General features: G+C 41.1%; 1 non-coding gene across 1 annotated transcript; it reads left to right on the forward strand.

Annotated features, from left to right (window-relative positions):
* Positions 1–18921: 18921 nt before the first annotated feature.
* LOC150012447 (U1 spliceosomal RNA) lies at positions 18922–19086 on the forward strand. The gene has a single exon (XR_016510915.1). It is a non-coding gene; the product is annotated as a U1 spliceosomal RNA (small nuclear RNA).
* Positions 19087–22304: the final 3218 nt, after the last annotated feature.

Here is a 22304-nt window from a genome sequence, read left to right on the forward strand (position 1 = left end):
CACAGTTTGGGGTTTAGACCCCATACTTCTCAGGGGAAACCCGCTGCTGAAATATCCCTCTGACACTTCAGTTGCCACCCATGGGAGCCCAGCTAGCCCTCTCGTGCCTCCTCTGTACTCCCTACCAGTCACGTTGTGATGAAGTGGTTTCTTCTCTCTGTCCTTGGTTATAAGGCCAAAGTAAAACTGCTTTAGATGTACCACTGATTTGGGCTCCTCACATCTGACAGAAGTTTCCTTCACAATTCATTTTATTTCTTCACTTTATTTCCATGACAAATGTCAGGCAGGAGTGTGATGCAGGCAGCACACAAATCAACCACAATATCCAAAGGTAAAATCTCCCAGAGTTCCAAAGCCCACACCCTAATCCACCACTCCCATCTCATTTCCTATTCAAAGTCACCAAAGGAATTCTCTCTTTGATCTGTACTTGAGTTCTATGGGATACCAAGTTCCATATGCCAATATAAGTTTCTGAAAATAATAGATTGCTCATTAATTATAAGTAGAAAAGATGCCATTACAATGGAGAAATCTTGGAAGACACTATTTTAATTAGATAATCAATTTGTTATTGTCAACAATAGGATACACGGATATTTTATGCCCCAATGTTATGCAAGAAAGACACAATCCATCTTATACAGTATTTTTGCTAAAAATGTTTAATCTGAATCTAATTTGAGGAAATAAAGAGATAAAGCCAAATTAAGGGACATTTTTTTAAAACAATGGTTCTAAACTCTTTAAAAATGTCCATCTCATGAAGACTAAAAATAAATGGTGGAGGAAATGTAGATTAAAGGAGACTTACTACAGTGTTTGGTCTTGGATACTGGGTCGGGGTAAAAAAAAAAAAAAAAGGAAAAAGAAACCCCAATAGCTACAAAAGACATTATTGAGACAATTTGAAAAGTTGGATATAAACTACATATCAGATAATGTTATTCTATCACACTGAATAACTTGAGAGTGGTAATGGTATTGTGCTTATGTTAGAGAACATCCTTGTTCTCCAAGGACACAGGCTGAAATATTTATAAGTGAAGTGTTATGTCTATAACTTCAAATGGTTTAGCATTTGCTTCTTCTCTTTTCAACTATATATAGATACAGATATAGTAAATTGGGAAAATATTTAACAATTGGTGAATGTGAGTGAAAAGAAGATAGGTATTTGTTGTACTACTCTCTCAACTTCTCTGTGGATTTGAAAACATTTTAAATAAGTAAAATGTTCAGAAAAAAATGAACCCAGAATCTCATCATTTATCACCCTCTCCATAAGCTAGCGCTCTAGCTCAACCCACTATCACCTCTCACACAGATAACTGCAATAGAATAGCTTCCTAACTGGTCTCCTTGCTTCTACCCCATCCTTTCCCATCTATTCCTAATCCAGAGGCCAGAGTGGTGTTATAGTGTGAATCATCTGTCCTCTGATCAAAACCTCGCAGCAGCATTTTCAACAGATTTGCTGAGAATACAAACCAAAGTCCTTTTATGTGCTTCCCTGTTCCCTGTCTCCATTTCTTCTCTACCTTTCCTCCCACTTGCTCCTGGGTTCCTCATGCTCTTACCTCAAGCCTTTGCATTTGCTCTTCCTTCTTCCTGGGGAGATTTTCCCCAGATTTCTCCATGGTTTCCTCACCTCCTCCAACTATTATCTAATCATATATTCTAAGAGGAAGTCTCCCTTGACCATTTGTTACTTCTCCAGTTTACTTTCCTCCATAACACTGGTCTCTATCTAACATATCAAACATTTAACACTTTTGACTTGTATTTTCTGAATGCACCAGCCCCTGCCCCCCACCAGTGGAATGTAAGCTACACTAAGGTGAGGCCATTTGTCTGCTTTGTTCAAAGCATTTTGAACTGTACCTACAACTACACTTAGTAGTTATTTAAGAAATATGTGCTGGAATAAAATAATGCAAACAGCTTTCATCTTCTGGTTATAGAGCCTCTCTCACTAAAGACGCTAAACCAATCAAAGAAGTTGGTGGTTCTGACCCCCCCCATCCCCTTTACTCTCCAACTATCAAAACATACAAACAGACAAACTCTCCACCATCCCTCATTCGTCTCACAAAGAGAGCTCCCCTCCCCAGCAATTATATCAAGTCATATAAACTGATATATATTTGGGAAATAGATTATCCATACTTTGATTCCTCTGGTAATAACATTCTGACTTCCAAGCTGGATTTAATTGGTCATTCCAATTCTGCTTGCAGAGACTTGGATAAGCTCTACCATGATAATAAAACATATGTTCACAATATTTCAGAAAGTTTTTCACTTCCACATTGTCATTCAGACTTCTTCTTTTAATATTCATCTCTCTTAATAGTAATATAGTTACTATTTTTCTCCCTTTAAAGTAAAAACCCAGGTCTTTTACAGAAGATTAGAGTTCCTATTGCAGTATTTAAATATCATTGTCTTCTCATCATTCAGGAATATTTATGTACATACAGGTCTATAGACCTGTGGGCCTTGCCACAGGGCACACTGGTTGTAGAGGGAGTCTGTTCATCTGAAGATTATCAGCTTCTGTAAAGCACCTTAGCCAAAGAGCTAACTTCCTATTATCCCGTAAGTAGTTGAAAGTCATCTGGAGTCAGGAGGAAAGCAGATCTCTGCCCGCTGGCAGAGAGAGGACTCGACCAGGCAGCATTGGCACTGGAAGATGGGAGACAGCGTGCTTCTGAGCAAGTGAAATCATGTTTTTTCCTTTGTATTTTTCTCTTGTGAACTGCGGAGAGGGGGGGAAAGTTTGGGGGTGATAGGACATTCTTGAGGAGCGCAGGCACAGAAGTGCGCTCGCCCACTCCCCAACCCTCCCCTTGGGTCGCGGGCACGCATAAGGAAGTGCCCTCATTCACTGGCCCAGGTGCGCAGGGCCGTGAGTCCAGGTGCCCCTCGGACACACCCCAACAGACATAAGATCAGTGCCCCAACGGGCGCAGGGAGGGCCCACTGGATATGCAGAAGACTGTGCACAGTTGCCCCTGGCCAGCTCTAGTGGGCGCCAGGCCCGAGTGCCAGGCCAGAGCGCAAAGCATTTGCTCAGGTTCTGCTCATGCCTGCCCAGGTGGGTGCGGGAACGGTGGGTGGCTGCCGGATCAGTGGGCAGCTGCGGCGCCAGAACAGCAGGCACTCACTTCTACTGAGCCCAAGTGTTCGGCACCCCACCCTAAGAGGCGAGAGAACAATTCCAGGAGCACTGCACGGCAGGCCTGAGGCTAGCTCCCCGGCCACCCTGGGCTAGCACGGGCACGTGAGCGCAAAAACACCTCGCCGACATCAATAGGCACCAATCGCTCACTTCCACTGTGCACGAGTGTCTGCGGCTCAGCACTGGCAGGTGAGAGACCAACTCTCGGAGCTCAGTGCAGCAGGCCTGAGGCTAGCTCCCCTGCCACCTTGGGAAACTCCCGGAGCACTGCGCAGCAGGCCTGAGGCAAGCCCTTGGGCCACCTTAACGGCTCACAGGCGTGTCTGCAAGGACACCTTGGCTAGCTCCAACAGGCACCTAAGGAACGCACCGTGGGGGGCCTACTGCTGCAATGAACAGGAACCTCTGACCCACCTCATTAGACCAGCTGTGGATACAGAAAAACAAGACAACACACAAAAGCTGAACTGACATCTCCACAAAAGAATTCAAGATTAAGTGGATAGGGTGACTCTCAGTCAACTAGCCAGAAGGAAGATCCTAACAAAAAGCATCTGAAATATAACCAGACAGCATAAACAAATGACATAAAAGTTACCCCAAGAACATCAGGCTCAGGAGATCAAAGAGACTGCACCACTGAAACCCCCAGATCTACCATAAAGGATCTCATACCACAAAGGTGGGAAGGCAAAGCAGACAAATCCAAGTAACAAAAACAAACAAGAAGAATCCAACATGGTAAGACGCAGAAACAACCTCTCAATGAAAAGAAAAGAGGAATCCCCAGAAAGAGAGGTAGATGGAATAGACATAGCCCAAATGTCAGACATGGAATTAAAAACATTGGTGGTGAAGAAGCTCAATATATTCGACAACCTTAAAAACAACCATGACAGCCTCCAAGGAAGTTACCAACAGCTCCAAGAAAATTACAGGGAACTTCCAGAGAACTACACCAGCATAAAAAAAGACATAGAAACTATCAACAAGAACCAGGAAGAAATGAAGAATACAAACTCTGAACTGAAAAACACAGTAGAATCAATCAAAAGCAGACTAAATGAAGCAGAGGGTCGTATTAGTGAGTTAGAAGATAATGTAGGAAAAAATTCTCAGATGATACAGCAAAATGAAAAAAGATTTAAAAAGTATGAATAAGAGGTAAGGAAGTTACAGGATAGCATAAGGAAGAACAATATAAGAGTAATTGAAATTAAAGAGGGATCAGAAGAACAAGGAATAGATAAACTGATAGGAGAAATAGTGACAGAAAATTTTCCCAACCTGATGAGAGAAAAAGTTATGCAAGTCCAGGAAGCACAGAGAGTTCCAATAAAGAGGAACCCCAAAAAACCCACTCCAAGGCACATCATAGTTAAAATGGCAACATTCCAAAACAAAGAGAGAATCCTAAAAGCAACAAGAGAAAAACAGCAAATAACTTACAAGGGAGCTCCAATAAGGCTATCGACCGATTTCTCAACAGAAACACTACAAGCCAGAAGGGAATGGTCAAAAATGTTTCAAGCAATGAAAAACAGAGGCCTACGACCAAGAATACTCTACCCAGCAAGGCTCTCATTCAAGATAGAAGGTGAAGTAAGGAGTTTCTCAGACAAAGGAAGACTAAAAGAATACATCTCCAGCAAACCAGCATTGCAAGAGATGCTAAAGGGAATGTTCTAAGAAAAAGGAAGAGAAAAAACAAAAAAAGAGTAGAGGAACAGAAGTACAAAAGGAAATGAATAAATACATGTCAATAATAACCTTAAATGTAAATGGATTAAATGCTCCAATTAAAAGACATAGGGTAACGGAATGGATAAGAAAACAGGACCCACATATTTGCTGTCTACAAGAAACACACCTCAAAACAAAAGATTTACACAGACTGAAAGTAAAGTGATATAAAAAAATATTCCAAGCAAACGGACCGGAAAAAAAAGCTGGGGTAGCAGTCCTCATATCAGACAAAATGTATTTCAAAGCAAGGGCAATAAAAAGAGACAAAGAAGGACATTTCATAATACTTAAAGGAACAACCCGTCAAGAAGATATATTCGGCAGCCGTCCGTCTCAAGAGACGATGGTGTAGCTTCTTAAGAGTCTATCTGCACCGCCAAGAATGGCTGTGCAGTCCGACTCGGGAGTGACACGGTATCTGTCTCCTCCCGTGTTGAATCGACATCTTGCGATGACGCTGGAGTGTCCTCTCCAGTGAAGCTGAAGCTACAGAGCCTGGGCAGGGTGATATGGAGGGTCTGCTGTTGCCCATGCAGCAGACCCCCCCTCTCTTCGCAGCTGAAGGGTCCAAGGGAAAGACGGAGTCAATACAGCTTGGCTTCAGGTGCGCCGCAGGAGTTGCCGGTGTTGACTACAACGTCAAACCGCCTTAGGGACTCCGGCTCCGGATTTTCTGTCGGGGTTTACTCCCTTAGCCTTTCCCCTGAAGAGGTATGCCGCAAGGCAGCGGAGGTTTTTTGGAGTCAGAGTTTTCCTTCTCTGCGTCAAGAAGATATAACACTGATAAACATACATGCACCCAACATAGGAGCACCCAAATACATAAAGAAAATACTAGAAGACCACAAGAAGGATATTAACAACAGACTCATAGTAGGGGACTTTAACACTCCATTATCAACAATAGACAGATCATCCAAGCAAAGAAACACCAACGATATACAGGCATTGAACAACACACTAAACCACATGGACTTAACTGATATATATAGAACTTTTCACCCCAGAGAAGCAAAATATACATTTTTTTCAAAGGCACATGGGACATTTTCAAAGATAAACCACACAATAGGACACAAAACAAGCCTCAACAAATTCAAGAAAATTGAAATCATATCAAGCATCTTTTCAGACCACAATGCCTTGAAACTAAAAATCAACCTCAGAGAAAAAAATCAAAGACACCCAAACTCATGGAGAATGAATAACACGCTATTAAATAATGAATGGGTTAACAATGACATCAAAGAGGAAATCAAGAAATTTCTAGAAACTAATGACAATGAACACACAACAGCCCAAAACCTATGGGACACAGCAAAAGCAGTCCTGAGAGGGAAGTTCATAGCAATACAGGCATATCTGAAAAGGATAGAAGAATCTCAAATAAAAAACCTAATCCTAAAGCTACAAGAACTAGAATAACAACAACAAACAAAGCCTAGGGCAAGAAGAAGAAAGGAAATCATCAAGATCAAAGCAGAATTAAATGACATAGAGACTAAACAAACAATCCAAAAAATCAACAAAACTAGGAGCTGGTTCTTTGAAAAAATAAACAAAATCGACAAGCCTCTACCCAGGCTCATCAAGAAAAAAAGAGAGAAGACCCAAATAAACAAAATCAGAAATGAAAGAGGAGAAATCACGACTGATACCTCAGAAATACAAACAATTGTAAGAAATTACTACGAACAACTGTATGGCAAGAAATTGGACAACCTAGAAAAAATGGACAAATTTCTAGAAACATATAACCTTCCAAAACTGAATCAAGAAGAAGTAGAAAGTCTCAACAGACCGATAACAGAGAAGGAAATTGAAACAGTAATCAAAAATCTCCCTGCACACAAAAGCCCTGGACCAGATGGCTTCACAGGCAAATTTTACAAAACATTTAGGGAAGAACTAACTTCTACCCTCCTCAAACTATTCCAAAAAATCCTAGAAAAGGGAAAAATCCCAAACTCTTTCTATGAAGCCAGTATTACCCTAATCCCAAAACCAGGTCAAGACACAACAAAGAAAGAAAACTATAGGCCAATATCACTGAGGAACATAGATGCTAAAATCCTCAATAAAATTTTGGCAAACAGGATCCAGCAATACATCAAAAAGATCATACACCATGATCAAGTGGGATTCATCCCAGGGATGCAAGGATGGTTTAATATTCGCAAATCAATAAATATAATACATCACCTAAACAAAATGAAAGACAAAAATCACGTGATCATATCTATAGATGCAGAAAAAGCATTTGATAAAGTACAACACCCATTTATGATGAAAACACTCAGCAAAATGGGAATAGAGGGAGCATACCTTAACATCATTAAGGCTATATATGAGAAGCCTGAAGCCAACATCATACTCAATGGACAGAAACTGAAAGCATTCCCCCTGAAATCAGGAACTAGACAAGGCTGTCCACTCTCTCCACTTCTATTCAACATAGTGTTGGAAGTCCTAGCCACAGCAATCAGACAAGACAAAGAAATAAAAGGCATCCAAATTGGGAAAGAAGAAGTAAAACTATCAGTATTTGCAGATGACATGATAGTATACCTAGAAAACCCTATAAACTCCACTAAAAGACTACTCAATATAATATGTGAATTTGGCAAAATCGCAGGGTACAAAATAAATATACAGAAATCTAAGGCATTTCTGTATACCAACAATAAAATATCGGAGACAGAGGCAAAAAAGAAAATACCATTTACTGTAGCAACAAGAAAAAAAATACCTAGGAATAAACTTAACCAAAGAGATAAAAGACCTGTACACTGAAAATTACACAACAATGAAGAAAGAAATTAAGGAAGATACAAATAAATGGAAGCAAATACCATGTTCTTGGATGGGAAGAATCAACATCATTAAAATGGCCATACTACCCAAAGCAATTTACAGATTCAATACAATCCCTACTAAAATACCAATGACATATTTCACTGACCTAGAACAAATACTCCAAAAATTCATATGGAACCAAAAAAGACCCCGAATAGCAAAAGCAATCTTGAAACAGAAGAACACAGCAGGAGGAATCACGATACCAGACATCAAACAATACTACAAAGCCACTGTGATCAAAACAGTCTGGTACTGGCATAAGAACAGACATATAGATCAGCCGAACAGAATAGAGAGCCCAGAAATAAACCCAGGCCTCTATGGTCAACTAATATTTGATAAAGGAGGAAGGAACATAAAATGGAGTGAGAAGAGCCTCTTTAACAAATGGTGCTGGGAGAACTGGACAGGGACATGCAAAAAAATGAAACTAGACCACCAACTTACACCACACACGAGAATAGACTCAAGATGGATTAAAGACTTAAATGTAAGCCGTGATACCATAAAAGTCCTAGAGGAAAACATAGGCAGGAAACTTTCAGATATCCCACATAATAATATCTTCACGGATACATCTCCTAAGGCAAGAGAGATAAAGGAAAAAATAAACAAATGGGACTACATCAAACTGAAGAGTTTCTGCTCAGCAAAAGAAAACATCAGCAAGATGAAAAGGAAACCAACCATATGGGAAAACATATTTGCCAATGATATCTCAGACAGGGGACTGATCTCCAAAATATATAAAGAGCTTATACGACTCAACATCAAGAAAACAAACAACCCAATTAAAAAATGGGCAAAGGACCTGAAAAAACACTTCTCCAAAGAGGACATACAGAAGGTCCATAGGCACATGAAAAAATGCTCAACATCATTGGCCATCAGAGAGATGCAAATAAAAACCACAATGAGATACCACTTTACACCTGTCAGAATGGCCATCATCAACAAATCAACAAACAACAAATGCTGGCGAGGATGTGGAGAAATGGGAACCCTACTGCACTGTTGGTGGGAATGCAGACTAGTGCAGCCACTATGGAAAACAGTATGGAATTGCCTCAAAAAACTAAAAATGGAACTGCCTTTTGAACCAGCGATTCCACTGCTAGGATTATACCCGAAAAATCCTAAAACCCTAATTCAAAAAAACTTATGCACCCCTATCTATGTTCATAGAAGCCCTGTTTACAATAGCTAAGTGCTGGAAACAGCCTAAGTGCCCATCTGTAGATGAGTGCATCATAAAACTGTGGTACATTTACACCATGGAATACTATGTAGCGGAAAGAAAGAAGGAACTCCTGCCATTTGCGACAACATGGACGGAACTAGAGAGAGTTATGCTTAGTGAAATAAGCCAGGCAAAGAAAGCAAAATACCATATTATATCACCTAATACAGGAAACTAAAGAGCAACACAAACAAACGAACTAAATAGGACAAAGAATAGAATAGTAGTCAGTAGGGGGGAGGGGGGAGGGAGAGAAGTGGGATAAGTAAGGGAAGGGTCTAATCAAGGAACATGTATAAATGACTCATGGACATGGACAATGGGGAGGGATATGATTGTGGGAGAAGGGATGGGCTGGGTGGGGGGAACAATGGGACAACTGTAATTGAAAAACCAAAAAATAAAAGAAAGAAAAGAAAGAAAAAAGAAAAAAAGAAAGAAAGTCATCTGACCTGATGTCTTCTCTTGTTTAATTATAGGTTGATTTTACATGAACGATGAGTATTTTATCCAAAACCATCTTTTGGAGGTAATGGAAGTAAAAAGTATTCTTTAACATGCTTCCAATGACTGAAAGATAAAGGTATGGAGCCTTCAAAGCTGGGTTTCTCCCATTGCTTCTTTGATTTTTATGCTTACTAAAAATAAGCCTTGGTAATTACCACAGTAGATACAAGATACTATTTCTATCCATTTGGGCTTGTACAAATGCAGCAGAGTGCTAATCACCACTAAAAAGGTTAATAATAGGTGCTCCCACTACCTCAAAAAAATTTTTTTTTCAAAACCATGAAGCATATCAAACAGAAATAGGACAAAGGTCACAAAACCTACAGGAGTGGAGAGCCAAACCTGAAAAGGGGCTCTTTGAAATCTAGGTGGTCTCCTATGTCCAGAGAGAGCAAAAGGGCCATTTATTTTTCCCCTGAAATAAACACTAATGTCTAAACCCAGGCACTTGAAGAGCAGAAATCTGGTCTCTTCTGGAGCTACACTGCACAGCTGGTTTCTCCACAGGCGAAACGAGTGGCAGATCACTGCTGTTTCTGCCTGGCACTCCTTCTCCCACAGCCCAGGGTCCCTACCAGGAGGGCTCAGGACTCCTTTACCCAGTGTCCCCTGAGCATGGGCCTATCACAGCTTTTGAACACAGACTAGCTTGAGATACAGGTAGTGGCATAGTGGCCATGTTACCCAGCTCAAGGAGTTCCCGACTTGGGGTGGTCTATTTAAGACCCAGAGTGGTTGTCACAAGGTAGTTTTATTTACTTGCAGCAAGTAAAGAAGACGAGATTCATAGTCAAAGATCTACCTCCCCAAGGGAGGCTTAGTCAGTACACTATTTGGTCAATTACACATAAATTTCTTCTTTGCAGTTGGCTGTATTTATCCCATTGCATTCATGTCAAGCTCACCCTGTTTATAGCTGGTCTGCAAAATACTGTACTACATTTTAACATTTAGCAAGAACAGAATTTCATAAGAATGGCTCGGACCTTAAGACCCTTATTCAAACAGCCAGGCCCTCTGGGGACACAGCAGCAGGCACTGAGCCCTGGTAGGCCACTTCAGGCCTTGTGACTGGCTAAGGGTTTGGTCTGAGCCTCACTTCCACTGTAAGTGGGACACAGTGACAGCGCTTCTCCCACGGCTGTGGCCAAGGCAGAATTAAGTAACTACCAAAGTGGACACCACCTGGCCCACAGTCATCAGCGCATAGTGACTATGGCTGTAATATGATCTTCAGCACCCTTCTCCATGAAAGAGCTCCCTGACAGCTTGGAGGCTCCCGACTTTGCAGGGCAGCCAGACACCCGCACCGCTAGAGGGCACTGCGGAGGCGACTCGGCGCGGACCACGGGGATGCAGGCTAACGGCTAAGCTCTGCCCCTTACGGAGCTGTGGGTGGCTGCCCCTGGTCCACCGCGAAGCCTGGGAAGGTGACTGGAGACGATACTATGGAACCGGGAGGAGAAAAGGAGAGCAGGAGACACGGTGCGGGATGCAGCACGTACCCGCTTAGACTCTAGGGAAAAAGCAGAGCTGCATTCTAGTGTGACTCCGCGCTAACCCATCCCGTGACCTGACCCAGGGCCGCACCCTTCGCCGCAGTTTTGTTTCATTTGTTCGGACCAGCTTCCTAGGAATAAGGAGGTAATGATATCTGGCACATGGCAACGGAGCCTGAAGGAACAAGTCAGTGAAATCTGAGAGGTAGATGGTGTCTTTCTGCATCACCTGCCGCCGGGGAGAGTAGTCCTGTATTCTTGTGGCAGCTTGGATCGTGGTGGTTGTGTTCCTGCTTTATCTCCTCTGTTGGAGGGTCAGCTTTGCTTCCTGTCAGGACAGTTCTGGAGGCACCTTTCACACAGGCACTCAACAACAGCCTTCAGAAGTCAACGTTTGAACTGATTTAAAGATGATCTAGTCCAAATATTACGGGAATGAATATTGAAGAACTATTTAAAAAAATAAAAAAAGAGTGCTCAGGAGAGCTTCTGGCATATGGTGTTACATTCCTGAATTACCACCTTAACTTCTAATGGCCTTATTTTCCTCATATAAAAAAGTGCCATTCGAAAGGAGGCATTCTGCTCCCAGACTCTGTGCTTTGTCACTACACCCATTAGCAACAGCTAAAGAGCACATTTTTTTTCGTTTATTTTATTGATTATAATATTACAGTGGTCCTAATTCTTCCCCCTTTACCCACCTCCGCCTGTTATCCTTTGTCCCTCCAGCAGTCTCCCCCTTAGCTCATGTCCACGGGTCGTGCATATAAGTTCTTTGGCTTCACCCTTTCCTATATTATTCTTAACATCCTCCTGTCTATTTTGTTCCTACCAATTATGCTTCCTAATCCCTGCACCATTTATTCCGTTCTCTCCCTTCTCCTTCCCAGTTGATAACCCTCCAAATGATCCTCATACCTCTATGATTCTGTTCCTGTTCTGGTTGTTTGCTTACTTTGTTTTTGTATTTTAAATTAAGTTGTTGATAGTTGTGAGTTTGTTGTCATTTTAATGTTCAGTTTTGATCTTCTTGTTCTTAAATAAGTCCCTTTAATATTTTGTGTAATAATGACTTGGTAATAATGAACTGTCCCTGGCTGGTTTGGCTCAGTGGATTGAGCGTCGGCCTGCGAGCTAAGTGTCGCTGGTTCGATCTTCCAGTCAGGGCACATCAGAGAAGGAAAACTCTGACTCTAAAAAACCTCCGCTGCCTTGCGGCATACCTCTTCAGGGGAAAGGCTAAGGGAGTAAACCCCGACAGAAAATCCGGAGCCGGAGTCCCTAAGGCGGTTTGACGCTGTAGTCAACACCGGCAACTCCTGCGGCGCACCTGAAGCCAAGCTGTATTGACTCCGTCTTTCCCTTGGACCCTTCAGCTGCGAAGAGAGGGGGGGTCTGCTGCATGGGCAACAGCAGACCCTCCGTATCACCCTGCCCAGGCTCTGTAGCTTCAGCTTCACTGGAGAGGACACTCCAGCGTCATCGCAAGATGTCGATTCAACACGGGAGGAGACAGATACCGTGTCACTCCCGAGTTGGACTGCACAGCCATTCTCGGCGGTGCAGATAGACTTTTAAGAAGCTACACCATCGTCTCTCGAGACGGACGGCTGCCGACGAATAATGAACTCCTTTAGTTTTAGCTTGTCTGAGAAGCACTTTATCTGCCCTTCCATTCTAAATGATAGCTTTGTTAGAGTAATCTTGATTGTAGGTCCTTGCTTTTCATTACTTTGAATACTTCTTGCCAGTCCTTTCTTGACTGCAAAGTTTCTTTTGAGAAATCAGCTGACAACCTCATAGGAATTCTTTATGTAGGTAATTCTCTGCTTTTCTCTAGCTGCTTTTAAGATTATCTTTAACCTTTGGCATTTTAATTATGCTGTGTCTTGGTGTGGTCCTCTTTGGGTCCAACTTGTTTGGGACTCTGTGCTTCCTGGACTTGTATGTCTATTTCTGTCGCCAAATTAGGGAAGTTTTCCTTCATTATTTTTTCAAGTAAGTTTTCGATTTCTTGCTCTTCCTCTTCTTCTGGCATCCCCTATGATTCAGATGTTGGCACTTCTGGAGGTGTCCCAGAGTCTTCTTATTCTCTCCTCATTTTTGTTTTTTTTAATTTTTGTTTCTTCATTCTGTTCTGGTGACTGTTTATTTCTTCCTTATGTTCTAAATCATGGATTTGAACCCTGGCTACCTTCCCTTCATTGGTGGTTCCTTGTATATTTTTTTTTATTTCACTTAGCGTAGCCTTCATTTCTTCCGTTATGCTTTTACCGTACTCAGTAAGTTCTCTGAAAATCCTTATCGCCAGCATTTTGAACTCTGCATCTGATAGGGTGGATATCTCCATTTCATTTAGTTATTTTTCTTGGATTTTGTTCTGTTCTTTCATTTGGGCCATATTTCTTTGTCTTCTCAATTTGGCAGCCTCCCTGTGTTTGTTTCTGTGTAGAGCTGCTTTGACTCCCTGTCTTAGCACATCTGTCAAATCTGTCAAGTTGTATGGGGCAGAGTCTTAGGTATTTGTCAGAGTGGGACAATGTGCTTCACCACTTTGTGGCTCTGTATGTGGGGGATGGATGAGAGGAAACAATGATGTTGCCTGGATGCTGGAGGCTTGCTCAGTGCTTGCCCTGTTCCAGTCACTTTACCCCTCTCTCTGTATGCAACTGCTGCCCTTCTAACTGTTGCCCAGGTAGTGGTTCCCAGAATGGGTGGGCTTGTGTATGTTCTAAGGCCATGCGGGCCCTTTAAAAGGACTCTCCTGAGAGACTGGCAATTTCTTCTGCTGCCCCAAGCCACACTTATTTTTAACCACCCAAAGTCCTGAGATTCACTCTTGGAGTTATACATTCTATGTATAATAACATGTACCCAGCATTGCAGTATCATACAGAGTAGTTTATACTGCCTTAAGAGTCTTCTGTGCTTCACCTATTTATTCCCCAATACCCTGGCAACCGCTGCACTGATCTTTTTACTGTCTTCATAGTTTTGCCTTTTCTATAATGTCATATACTTAGAATTATTCAGTATGCAGTCTTTTCAAATTGGTTTCTTTCACTTAATAATGTGCATTTAAGTTTCCTCCATGTCTCTTATGGCTTGATAGCTCACTTCCTTTTAGTGCAGAATATTTCATTGTCTGGATATACCACAGTTTATTTTCCCATTCACCCAACTTAAAGACACCTTGGTAATATCCAGTTTTGGGGAATGATGAATAAATTTCCTGTAAACATCTGGGTTTTTGTGTGGATATAAGTTTTCAGATACTTTGAGTAAGTACCAAGGAGTGCAATTGCTGAATAATATGATAAAAATATGTTTTGTTTTATAAGAAACCACCAAAATGTCTCCCACAGTGGCCATGCCATTTTGTTTGGAAGTCATTTAAGAAGAGTGTGTGGCCCTGTAACTGAGCAGCCTGGGGTCTGGCCACTTTTTGCTGCTGTGCACACACATAACATGAAAATTTGTGGGGAAGGAAATAGGTTTTTACTAACAGGGTACCCATTTCGAGGGGGCTGGGAGCATTTCTGTTCCACGCTGGCCTCATCCATAGAGCAAAGAAAACCAGCCACCCCCAGGAAGATTTAAAGTCTAAAGCAGTTTCCCCAATATTGGTTACCTGTAGCCCAAGGTTGTTATTCCAATGGGTCTCTGTCTCTCCAGCTCTAGGCACGTTCTTTCTCTCTCCCCACAACCCCCGCGTGGCATGCATTACAGTCTTGTGATTTACAATCCATGCATGTTTAATAATATTTGCTGTTTTACAATAACACCTTCTGTTTCTACATTTTTAATATTTTAACTTTTGGAAGGATAAAGTATCTTAATCAATGATTGAATACTGGCTTTTAAAGGATACAGTACAATATTTTCATTACATTTAAGCAATTAAAATAACTTGGTCGTAGAACCAAGGCAGTCTCTTCTTGTCCAGCAATCAGAAGAATATGTGAGGCAAGGTTGGAATCTCTGACATTCATTTATTGCAGATATTACAGCATTCATTCGGGCCCCCCACCACAGGCATGCACTGAACCACCAGCTGGCTACCAACCACACTCCTGCCGCTCACTGCTCAACCCTCACGTTGCTCACCCCAGCTTGCCACTGCATTCCCGTGTGGGTTCCACTCCTTATATTCTATGCATAAAGAAAGCTGGCTACTAACCAAAATATGACACCAATGCTTATATAACTGTGGGTGCGCTGTGCATGCGAATCTAATTATTATCTCTAAGCAGCCCGCATCTGGGCATCCAGGGTGAGGGAGCTTGACAGACTCTATTGTCCTCACAATAACACTTAATTCTTGCTGAATTCAGGAGCCACATGTAGTTCCCTGGGAATAACCACAGGATCCTGGGTAGGTCACCCCTGTCGGGGCTGTTTTTACAGTGGCAGTCCCTAAGAGACTAGATGGTTTAGCAATATGTCCACAGGAAGTGGATGCCTAAAACTATGGTGGTGACAACATGGACTTTTAGTGTTTTGGAGCACAGATGAAAAACTATTGCCCCAGTGTTTGATTCAAATCAGTCCCGAGAGTCTCTGTATTCGTGGATTTAAGTGTCCCAGTTTTATAGATTGGAAAACAGGGGCTTCTGTGTACTAGGAGTCTGAGTTAAGGAAAGTGCCAGTAGACTATTATCAAGGCACCTGTCTGTAAATAAGGAAATGGCCATACTGAACTCATTTGTTTCCTTTTCTTAACTGCTGTTGGGATACATGCTTTCTGTGGTCTCAGCAATTATAAGTGACATGAGCCTTGAACTACTAAACACCATAGACACAGATCTGGCAGAAATCAGATGTCTTTAAGTCCCAGGGAAATGTTTACCATTTTCTCAAGTATGTGTAGGAAAGGTGATTCCAGCCTTCTCTTTTAAAACCAAATCTTAAGGGGTTTAAAATCCTTCAATCATTCCCTTCAAAGTTCAAGTTTGAGAGAAATGGAGAGAGAGAGGGAGGAAGTTTCATGAGTCTGCCCTGTGCCCCAGACCACCATCTGTCCACAGCAGAACACAACACGCTACTGCCTTCCTGCCTGAATCCTCACTGACCTCGGTTCTTGGCTCTCTTCTCACAGCTGCATTTATGACCAGGCAGACAGCCGGTGATTTCAGGCTTTCTTGTCTTCCTTTCTCCCACCCCTATGGTAATACTTCAAACCACATCAATTTTCTTCCATTTTTTAGCCAAGAACAGCTTTGGCTAGAGACAGGGAGAGGGTATGGTGTGGGCCATTTTATTCCTTTCCTGCAGTAAGTCTTGTCCTCAGTACTGTAGTAGACATTTTCCCATTTCTGCCCCATCTTTTCCCACCCTTATGTCGGAGGCTACAGCAGTGGCCCAAACACCCGCCTTTTACTTTGCTGCCTCTCAGTAATGCATCCCTTTCCCTTCCTCAGAGTGTATCAGTGTAACATTCTGCTCATAATCTGGATCGCTTTGTTTTCTGAAAAGAGTAAATTATTCCCTTCCACTCCCAAACTTATTAATATTTTAAAAACATCCCAAGAAACAGAACTTTGATTTAACATTTCTTTTCTCCCCTGCAAATAAATCATTGCAAAGCTAAAAATTGCAGCAATAGAGATGCTATCTATGATTCAAGTTTAATATCAAGTTTTAGGTAAAAACAAACAAAAACTTTCATTCTTTAATTAATGTAGCTGTGCATTTATGGTTCAACATCTCCCTCCTCCTGCCCCTTCATGTTCCAAACTCTTAGTCTTTTCTGAAAGGTTTTTTCCACATGACTGTCTGCCACTTTGAAGTCATCATCTAATTTTCATAGTCATTAAATTACTGAATTACCTAATTTTATGGAATAACTCTCCTGAATATTCATTCATTCAAAAGATGTGGTTTTTGTTTTTTTAAGTATATTTTATTGATTATATTGTTACACTAGTCCCAGTTTCTTTTCCCTTAGCTCCCCTCTTCCCAGTAACCCATTTCCTTCCAGCAACCCCACCCCCCTTAGTTCATGTTCATGGGTCATGCATATAAGTTCTTTGGCTTCACCCTTTCCTATATTATTCTTAACTTCCCCCTGTCTATTTTGTACCTACCAATTATGCTCCTTAGTGCCTGCACCATTTCCCCATTTCTTCCCCTTCCCCCTCCTAGCTGATAACTCTGCAAATGATTTCCATACCTATGATTCTGTTCCTGTTCTGGTCATTTGCTTAGTTTTTTTTTTAGATTCCATTGTTGATAGCTGTGAGTTTGTTGTCATTTTAATGATCATAATGTTGACTTTCTTTTTCTTAAATAAGTCCCTTTAACATTTCATATAATAATGGCTTTGTGATTATGAACTCCTTTAGCTTTGCCTTGTCTGGGAAGCACTTTATCTGCCCTTCCATCCTAAATGATAGCTTTGTTGGTTAGAGTAATCTTGTTTGTAGGTCCTTGCTTTTCATCACATTGAATACTTATTGTCAGCCCCTTCTTGCCTGCAAAGTTTCTTTTGAGAAATCAGCTGATGGTCTTATAGGCACCCCTTTGTAGGTAACTCTCTGCTTTTCTCTTGCTGCTTTTAAGATTCTCTCTTTATCTTTCATCTTTGGCATTTTAATTATGCTGTGTCTTGGTGTGGTCCTCTTTGGGTATAGCTTGTTTGGGACTCTCTGTGCTTCCTGGACTTGTATGTTTATTTCCTTCACCAAATTTGGGAAGTTTTCCTTCATGATTTTTTCACATAAGCTTTTGATTTCTTGCTCTTCTTCTTCTCCTTCTGACACCCCTATGATTCGGATGTTGGGACACTTAAAGTTGTCCCAGAGGTTCCCAAGCCTCTCACTTTTTTACATCCTTGTTTCCTCCTCCTGTACTGGTTGACTGTTTTTTTCTTCCCTATGTTCCAAATTATTGATTTGAACCCTGGTTTCCTTCCCTTCACCATTGTTTTTTTGTGGCTATTCCTTCATTTCACTTAGCATAGCCTTCACTTCTTTCCTTATGTGTCTGCCATACTTAAGCATATCTGTCAAGTCTGTGAGCATCTTTATCACCAGTGTTTTGAACTCTGCATCTGTTAGGTTGGCTATCTTCTTGTTTGTTAGGTTGGCTATCTCCTCATCACTTAGTTCTCCAACTGGAACCTTGATCCATTCCCTCTTTTGACCCATACTTCTCTGTCTCTCATCTTGACAGGCTCCTGTGTTTGTTTGCCTCTGTGTCTTAGGTAGAGCTGTTGTACCTGTTACGTTGTTAGGGGCAGAGCCTTAGTTTTTTGTCAGTCCTTGGTGACCCATTTTACCATATTGTGGCGCTGTGTGTGGTGTAGGGGTCTGAGAGGGAACAATGCTGCTTGCTCAGCACTTGCCCCTTTTCCAGGCCCCTCTACCACTTCTGTATGGGACTGGAGCCTCTCTAGCTGTTGCCCTGGCCGTAGTTCACAGAGTGGGTGGGACTGCAGACGTTCTAGGATTGTGGGGGCCTTTTAAACCAGCAGACTCCACTGAGAGACTGGCAGTTTCTGCCTCTGCCCCAACCCCCACTGGTTTGCACTGGAACTGTGAGCTGTGCAGTCTGGTCTGTTGCTGGGAGTGCTCCCCAGGTGTCCCTCCCTAGTTTTTAAAATGTGTGACTGTGCTTTCTGCTGGCCTGCCACTGCCACTGCTGCTGCCACCACCATACCACGTCCTCTCCACCCTGGCTCCGCCACTCCTACCTGTCTGGATTAGTATTTCTTTTTTATAACTTTGTTTGTTGTACTTCCATGCAGCTCAATTTTCTGGAACTTCTGGTTGTCTCTAGTTATGAGGTAGTTTTATTCCTTCTTAGTTGTGGAGAGAGACGCAGAATATCTGTCTAGGCTTCCATTGTGGCTGGAAGTCTCAAAAAACTGTTTACTGATACTTACCTGGCAAGGGAGATACCATGATCATGAAGGTGGTTTTCTCAGGGCAAAGCTTATCCATTGCACTCCGGATATGCTGACCCCTGTGATTTCCCCCAAATATGGGAAACTCGACTGCATAATTTGTGGTAGTGGGGGACTGTGCTCATGCTCTCCCCTTAATAAAAATATTTTAAAAATAACAAAAAAACAAGGAACATGCTAACAATGACCAGAGGAGAGGAAGGAGGGGGAAAGGGGTAAATAATGGGAAGGGTCTAGTCAAGGAACTAGTATAAATGACCCATGGATATGGACAACTAAATGGGGATTGACTGTGAGAAACGGGGGCGGTGGGCAGGGCAGGGGAGAGCAAAGAGGGAAAAAATGGGACAACTGTAATAGAAAAACAATTAAATATATAAATATATATACATATATAAATTAAAAAAGAATACATGCATAACCCATAGACATAGACAATGGTGTAGTAATAAACAGAGGGAAGAGGGCAGGGGCTGGGAGGAGAGGGGCAAAGAGGGGTAAAATGGCAACATCTACAATAGTGTCAAGAATAAAAATAAAGAAAAAAGAGCAAATGAATTTTTCAAAAACTAGTAAAAACAGTTTATTGCATATATATTATATAGTAGTAAAAGTATACCATTAAACACTGATAAACAAGATATTTAAAAGATAAATTAGTAAACAGTTTTCTAAGGGCACTCAAATATATAGGCACTAGAAAAAGAATAAAAACTCTCCTAAACACTATACATTTTTAGAAGTCCCATATAAACTCATAGAGACAAACATAGCAAATATAAAATAACACACAAAATAATAAAATAACACAATTAAGACAAAAGGTTTTAATCATATGAATAAGATTGACTGGGTTTAACTCACATATGAAAAGAAATAAAAAAATGATTTTTATTTTCACTCACAAATTGTGACCCAAATATTTTTTTTAAATGTTTACTGAATGTCTACTATATTTTAGGAATGCTTCTAGGTGTTCAAGATTCATCAGCAAACAAAATGGACAATGAAGTAAGCTCCCATAGAGCTTTCATTCTAGGAGAGAGGCAAAAATAAACAGTAATTAGAATAAGGAAAGTAATAAGTGCTGTGGAAAAAGAAAAGGTAGATGAGGGTAAAACAGTTTAGGAGTGCTACAGAAGTTACATTTACCTGCTTTATTTATTTATTTATTATAGGAACTGGAGAACTGATTCCTGTAAGACTTTGTTACATGTGTTAGGTGGGATAGGCAGTAAATTAAGGCAGGGAGAAGGAAGGTGACATGTCTCACCCATTGACTCAGCAGTCCTGACTCTGGTCTGGTGATATTGCCAGGCTTCCCAAACATCATAAGCTGGGATAGCACAGGAGGAGGGGAGCTCTTGAGACTCCGTGCTGGGAAAGGGAGCAGCTGTAGCAATTTCACTAAGACAAAGAGCCTTTGCTAGCTGAGCAAGAAAGTCTTTGCAGCTGTACATTATTTCCAAGGTTTAGAAGGGGAAGAAGGAGGGAGAATCTAAAAGCTGACTGAAGTATATAACCCGTGAACCCCAATAGTCAGGGCACATAGATTAGCTAAGTGCTTACTTGTGGCCTTAGCTCAAGTGTGTAGAACAAACTTACTAACACTCTTACTAACAACTTTATTTCCTCCATACGCGGGGTATTCAGTCTAGCCAGGTGCATGCTTGCAGCTTTGTGCTTCTATGTGCTTCATTAAAAAACTTGCTATCTCATTTCCACTATACGTGTCTGTCTCTTGCTTGAATTTGTCTCTTTCGAGTGGGGCAAGAACCAAGGAACAAGCTCGTTGTGGTGGGGAGAACCCTGACTCAGGTTTCTCCCCAATAACACATGTACCAGATCAGACAAAAAATTGGGGGGCTGAGCCTAAGGTTCTTGTTTCCAATATGATGTCCTTTCATTAAGTAATTCTCACCCCTTATGATTAAGACCCTAGTTGTCTATCAGATTAACTTCAAAGCCTTGTTCGTGACAAGTGAAAATCCAAATAGCATTTGCTGGAAAAAAAAGTGACATTTAACTTTTTTAATGACAAAAGAAGTTTATTTTATGAAGCTTAAAAAATTCCTTTATCACAAACTGCCATGTCAGATTGTGGAGCATCATTTTCCTGACCTTCTTTGTTGTATTCTCTACAGCAGAGCTGCTGAGCTGTGATTCACTGCAGAAATGACATTTTGTGGCTCTTATCTCTAAATGGTAGGTTTGTTTGAACCTGCATTGACTGTTCTGTCTTTTCATTTAGCTACTTGGAGAAGCTTCTGTTGGCGCATGGAGCTTGGAGTCATTTTCGAGTGACTGAAGCCATACTGTGCTGTTTCTACAAGAATGTCATGTTATATGTTTTTAAGCTAAAAAAGAGATACATTTCTTTAATTGAGGAGTATGTCTTTTCTTTGACATAGAACTTGATAGTTATTGTTACATAATCCTGCTTTAAGATTTTACTCACATAAAGTCATTACTGAAAAATGTTATGTCAAGCAAAATGTGTTATGGTATCATGATGACTTATTGACATAACCTGTGATTTAAAAAATAACCTATTTGGAACTGTTGTGCATCTTTGCCAGCTCTAGATTCTCCCAGTGGTTAAAGGCACAAGAAATTTCCGGGTTTTTTTAGTTATTCTCCTGACATGAGAAGCCTTTGTCACAAGGCTGTTGTTGCCTTCCCAACACCCCTATATAGGATAGGGAAGGACCTTGTTTTTTTCAGATGTCCTCTCTTTCCTTTTGTGTTACTGCTATAATTTAGCATTGATGGTTAAAGCAAATGGAACAAGATTAACTTGCATTGTTTCCACACCAAAATAAACAAACAAATAAAATAAAATAAAATAAAATAATAAAATAAACATGTCCCTGCTTACCTCCTTTTGTTTCCAGGCACCTGTGCTGTGGCTTCCAGCGCTGCAGCCAGCACTCAGCCCACACTGCCTCCAGGACTCACAGTGACCACTGATGGAGGTCTAGGCACCAAGTCCTCTTTTTTCCCTGAAAATAAACCAAATAAGTCTTCTATAACTGGAATCTGAGTATTTTGTTCTTATGAAAAGCATGCTTTTTTAGTGTGTAGTGTATATGGATAAAAGTACATAATGAATCTTCTAACCAATATGCTGACTTAAAAATTATCTATGTAAGCCTTAAATCTTGCTGTGGAAATATATTTTGAAATATTTTATTTTGAAATAATTATAGATTCACAGGGAGTTACAAAATATATTCAAAGGATGTCCTGTGGCCCCTTCATCCACTTTCCCTCAAAGTTAATGTGTAACTACAAGACAATATGAAAACCAGGAAATTAGTATTGGTATAACCTACAGAGTTTATTGAGATTTCA

This window comes from Furipterus horrens, unplaced genomic scaffold (genome assembly GCF_987537825.1).
Source record: "Furipterus horrens unplaced genomic scaffold, mFurHor1.1.pri manual_scaffold_4, whole genome shotgun sequence".
NCBI lineage: Eukaryota > Metazoa > Chordata > Mammalia > Chiroptera > Furipteridae > Furipterus > Furipterus horrens.